This window comes from Bos grunniens, chromosome 19 (assembly GCF_055505025.1).
Source record: "Bos grunniens cultivar Pamir isolate PY7600 chromosome 19, Bosgru_T2T1.0, whole genome shotgun sequence".
Classification (NCBI taxonomy): Eukaryota; Metazoa; Chordata; class Mammalia; order Artiodactyla; family Bovidae; genus Bos; species Bos grunniens.
The window spans coordinates 28,596,865-28,602,864 of NC_141183.1; positions in this window are offsets into that span (position 1 = coordinate 28,596,865).

The following is a 6,000-nucleotide window of genomic DNA, read 5'->3' on the forward strand; positions in this document are numbered from 1 at the left end:
TTGTTCCTCTCTATCTTGTTTGGAGATTGTTTACGGCAATCATGATGCAGTGGACTGAGTCAGATTTTACCTGCTCGCATGCCCCTCAAAAGTGGACTTTTTAAACAAGGCCTTTGGCCGAGTCTGCTCAGCCTTGAGGACTGTATTTCAGTTGCTCTAAAGCCGGGGTGGCAGCCCTGAAGAAACTGAAAGAAACAGGCAGCCCTGCAGAAACTCTGCAGGCTCTGAGGCTGTTAGAGCATTTCAGCACTTCCCTCTAAAAAGTTTCCAGGATTCAAATACAAAGATTCAGGGCAGTAGTTTTCAACCTCGACTCACCTTGGAGACACTTGGGAAGCTTAAAAAATAACAGCAGCAGTGTTTGGGCCTCCCACCAGATCAGACTCTCTAGAGGGACCTGAGCAACCACCTGCCTGGTGGAGAAGAGCCACCTCGAGGGGCTCCATGGAAGTCTCCTGTGTCGACATCCTTTCCATGTGTATTTGTTTCACGTACTTGTTTGGCTGCACCGGGTCTTAGTTGCAGCATTCAGGATCAAGTGCCCCAGCCAGGTGTTGAATCTGGGTCCCTGCATTGGGAGCGTGGAGTCTTAGCCACTTGGACCACGAGAGACATCCCACAGTATCCTCTTTGGAAATGCCTTTCTGCTTAAATTAGCAGCTAATCAACTCTCTGTTGCCCACAGTAAGCACCTGGATTGATGTAGGGTATAGACCATGGTAACCCCCACTTCATAGAGTTGGAACCTGAGGCTCAGAGAGGTGTGGCCCCTTGCCCAAGGTCATACCTCTTGGTAAAGCCTTTGGCAATGAACAATCGCTCCCCTGATGATGCTGGAGCGGCTGGGGAGGGAAGGGGTTCGTGGTGTCAGCTGGTGCCCAGAACCCCTCACACAAGAGGTGGGCTCTGCCGACCAGTGGAGAGGGGACAACCTGACCTCAAAAGGACTCCTGGGCACGGGAGACTTCCCAAGTACAGGGGTGTGTGTCCAGAGTGCGCCTCTGCCCTGCTCAGTGTCGAGGAGCCCTGGGTCCGGGCTGGCCCCCCTTTGGCCACTGCAGGCAGTAGGACGGCACATGTCAGCACTATTCACGTGGGTGGTCCCCACCCCCAGGTTGAGTTTTGGTTTTTAGTTTTGGCTTTTGGGGCTTTTGGGGGGCTTTGGGGGCATGTTACATCCACATCTGTATTTGTATCAGGCAGAAGGGGGGCCTGGAAGGTGGTGCTCACTGCCAAGCAACCTGAGCCGCCCCATGACTCATCAGAGTGGAGGCCACTTCCCCGCAGGTGAGGAGTGGGCAGAGGTTGCCTAGGGATGGTCCCCAAGCCTCCCATTGCAGCCCTCTGCACTCGGCGTCTAAAGTAGGCTCACTCCTCCAGAAATCAGGGGTTGGGGCCCCAGAGGCCCAGAGGTGAGAGGTCACAGGATGCTGCCCCTGGGGGTGCAATCTGGACCTCTCTTGTGTCCCTCCTGGGAGGCTGCATGGCCTTGGTGCTTACATGGGCTGTAGTTATAGTACAGTCTCTGACCAGCAGCGGTGTCTGAGGGTTTGTACAAATGAACATCTCTGCGTTCCCACTGAATCAGAAGTTCTGCCCGTGGGGCTCAGTGCTCCGTGCTTTAATGACCTCCGGGTAACTCTGCACCTCAGGCCACTGGCTCGTGCAGCCCTGTGAAGTGAGTACTACAGTGTATTCTGCTTTATTGCCGAGGTAAAGGAACTTCAGAAGGCTTGAGCCAGTTGCTCAAAATTACACAGTTATTAAGAGGGAATGAATTAGTAAAGGTGACTAAAGTAGTTCAGATTAAGTTCCGCTGTGAAGAACAGAAATAAAACCCCAAAGACTCATAGTTTATCAAACTAGTTTATTTTTTTCTTCATGGTCCAAACCACATGCTGGAGCTCCAGCCACAATCCAGGAAGCCAAAAGGAGGACAGGGAGGAAGGTCATGCCCTTTGCCTTTGCGTATGACTTCATCTTACATCCCATTAGCCGCAAATTAGTCAGTTGCTTCACCAGCAGAAAGAGAGGCCCTGGGAAATGAAGTCTGTGTTTCAAGTTACCACGCACACAGGGGAAGCCTGGGGTTCTATTGCTGTGGGAGAACATAGATGTTGGGGACAACGCAAGGGTACAGCTATTTGAAATCAAAGCTGATAGTTTCACCATCTGATGCTACTTTGCTACATGATGCCTCTCTCCTCCCCTTTTGGAAATTATGCAAAGACCAAGACTTCTTGAGCATCTTCCTGCTGCTTGCTGTACCCCTTGCACCTAGAACAATGCATGGCTGGAAGCAGATTTGTCACCAAGTGTAGATTTTTTCAGGGGGTCGCCATGTGGCATGTGAGATCTATTTCCCTGACTAGGGATCAAACCTGGGCCCCTTTCAATGGGAGCGTGGAGTCTTAGCCACTAGACCACCAGGGAAGTTCCCTGAATGTAAATTTTTACGAAGATTAAATTAAAGATCATGTATCTAGAAGATCTGTCTGCCTAGAGGTCCAGTACTCTTGCCTGGAAAATCCCATGGGTGGAGGAACCTGGTAGGCTGCGGTCCATGGGGTCGCGAAGAGTCGCACATGACTGAGTGACTTCACTTTCACTTTTTACTTTCCTGCATCGGAGAAGGAAATGGCAACCCACTCCAGTGTTCTTGCCTGGAGAATCCCAGGGACGGGGGAGCCTGGTGGGCTGCCATCTATGGGTCACACAGAGTCGGACACGACTGAAGTGACTTAGCTTAGCTTAGCTTAGAGGTCTAGAATGTGGCTACTTGTTTAGCATCCTAGTTAAGCCCAGAGGCCTTGCCAAGTGTTATCTCAGACTCAAGTTCTGGCTGTGACCCTTCCCTCCATGCAAGGACTTGCAGCATCAGGGTTCCTGACCCAGATGTCAGTACTGTAGATCAGGCCTGGAGAACCCTCCAGCCACAGCCCGGGGCAGGGGGTGAGAACTAGATAGGTGGAGACCCGTTCACGCCTGAAACCCTGGGAACGAAGCCTGTGGTGGGGAGGCGTGTCACCTGTCCCCTTTCCCATTTGGGTTTCCTTTGCAGGCGCAGGTTCCAGAGACCCCGGCGACCCTCCTTCGGCCTATGGGGTGCCCCATGTTTCCTGTGGGGTTGTTCCTGGTCCTGTGCTGCTAACTGGGTCAGAATGGGGGGCCGAGGGCCGTCTGCACGGCCACCTTCCCCATCCCACTCATACAGCCTCAGAAACCCAGTTTCTCCTGAATCCCGACCCGGGGGCCAGGCAGACGGGCCTCATTCAAACGCAAGCTGGGAGCAGAGGGCAGGCAGTGCTGTGCTGTTCCATTGTGACTGCCCCAATTACAGAAAAACACTAATTTCATGGGGTTTTTCAGAGCAAAGCAAATCTTTAGAAGGAATTGTCCTCATTTTTTCTCCACAGACAGGAAGCCTACAAGGGCTCATTTTATTTATTAGTCATGTAGATTCAGGTCAATTCCCGAATCTCCTTTGTCCAGCTGCCTCCTCCCACGGGTGCTGTGGGAGAGACAAAGGCGAGGTGTTTGTGGGGTGTCTGGGAGGTCCTCTGTGAGCAGAAAGTGATCCAGCACCAAAGGGTCCCTGCGTGGCCTGCACTCACTCCCCCGAGAGCCACTGCTGCACACCCGAGCCCGGTGGAAGTGGGGAAGACAGGCTCCAGGAGCCAGAACCCCATCTTTGCTCAGTGTCCTCCCCGCATCTGCCGCAGTGTGGGGCACTTAGTGCAGATAGGGATATGCTGGGGAGTTTGGGAGAAAGTGACTGCCTATCATGTTGAACCATGAGTTCAGCATCACTGAAGTACCTGGAGCAGGCATTGTGGAGGAACCCCTGGAGCCCCTAGAGGGCCAGGGACCTACGGCAGGAGGTGCCAGAGCTCAGGAAGCTCACAGGCCAGCAGGAGGAGTGGCCAGTTTGCAGCACCCTCACAGTGGCCCTGACCCAAGGGGTCCAGCTGGAGTCACTGGTGTTAGAAACACAGGGGCGTGTCCAAGGGGTGAGCGTAGGTGGGCTGCCTGGAGGCACAGCTCCGCCCAGCTTTCCACCTCTGTCAGGTCCCCTCCTGGGCCTTTAGAGGGGGCCCCTGTCCTAGCAGGGCCTCCACCTGGGCCTCAAGATGGACTGGGCCTGCCTCCCTGGCCAACTCCGAGCTCTCCTGGGTGCAGCTTGGGCGGTGGCTTGACTGCCAGGACTGTGCCTTCGTTTCAGGAGCCTTAAAACACTCCTGACATTTTCCCAGAGATTTTCTCTATCTCACTCTCAATAATGTCATTCTCATCACAGCCCTGCATGAAACTGGCTCCCAGGTGTCACCTAGCTCAGGAAGCCTTGGGTATTTGTCTCAGGGAAGCTCTGAAGAGCAAATGGGAAAACCTGCCCAGCTGAAGCCAACAGGTGCCTATTAAATCTATTTACATTGAGACCTTTTTTCCCCCAAACCTCCTTTATTAGAAAAAAATATTTGGATTTAGAGAAGGAAGACAATGTCTTGCAGGAGGGGTGCCAACTGCACTTTGTCTACAATGTTCTGCTCATTCCTGGCAGGCAGACTCCAGCTCGGTCTGAGGAGGGTCCAAAGAGGAATTGGGATGCTTTGGGGAAGCTCCCTCCAGAGACGTCCCTGGTGGTCCAGTGAGACTGTGCTTCCAGTGCAGGGGGTGTGGGTTCCATCCCTGGTCAGGGAACTAAGATTTCACATTAAGGCATGGCAAAAAAAAAAAAAATTAATAAAACTAATAAAATGAGCAAATGGCTTAAAACTATTAAAAAGACACACACACACACACAAAAACTCTCCAAAAGCAGAAACCGACTCTCTCTCTCTCTCTCAGGGAACCACCCTGGGCCTGACCCCGTAGGCAGGATGATCCCTGAGGAACAGATGGAGAAGAAGAGGACTTTTTAAATGATAGCAGCAACAACCTCCCCATGAGTGTCCTTGCAAGGCTGGACGTCAGAAGCCAGAGCACATTCCAGCATGGCCGGAAATGGAGAAAGAAGACTGAGGGGTGGTAAGGGCCATCACGGGGCTGTGGCCTGGCCTCTGGCCCTTGGCCCCATCCTCAGGCAAGGTAACAAAACCACCCTAGCTTTGCAGAGACCTCGCGAGAACCAAGGGTAGAAGGCAGATCAGGGCCATCACCCAAGGCTCCAGGAGACACCTTGCTGGTGAGGAAGGAGGATGCGGAAGGTCTGCCGTGTGCCGGGAACCTGTGAAGTGCTTGGCCCTGAAGCAGATGGGGTGGGATCTTCTGGGAGTCAGCCTGCTAGTTCAGTCTGGGGAGTTGGCGCTTTGTCCACAAAGATACAGATAAGGTCAGCTCGCTGGAGGGACACGGGGGCCCATGGGTCACTCTTCTGTACGTCTGTAGCCCAGAGTATAGGTGGCCAGGCCCAACCAGGACATCACAGGTAAGTTTAACATCTGTAAGGCCACAAGCCATCCCAGAAAGCAGGTCTGGCTGTCACTGTGTAGCCTGAGTGAGCCACAAAAGCTAACCTCGGGCTGGAAGAGGGGAGCCCAGGGCCCTGCTGACATGTGGTCCTGCTGCTGATACCTTGGGGTGATTCTATGGATAATAAAAGGTTTCACAGAAGACCTCCAGGAACAGGCCTTAGAGACCGATTAGAAATAGGCCCCCAGGTGTTAATAGCAGTCGCCATCCTTGCTATAAAGAGAGTGCCTGGACAATAAGCTTTTGATTGCCAATTCAGAGACATCCATCTCGAATAAACATACTGCCAGCTGTGTGACACAGTTACCAGTTACACAGCAGATGAAGAGCCAGGCCACCTCACCATCAAATTCTCCAGTCAGAAAGCCCTGGGTGACCCAGATAACTGCCTGTTTGAGGGACCCCGTTTTTCCTTTCTGACACACCAACTCTTGTTCTTATGCTTTAAATTCATCAACAAAGAGTAAACCTACAAAATTCTAGGTACCCGACTCTTCACCCCAGTAAAGGCAGAACCCCAGATCTGTACCC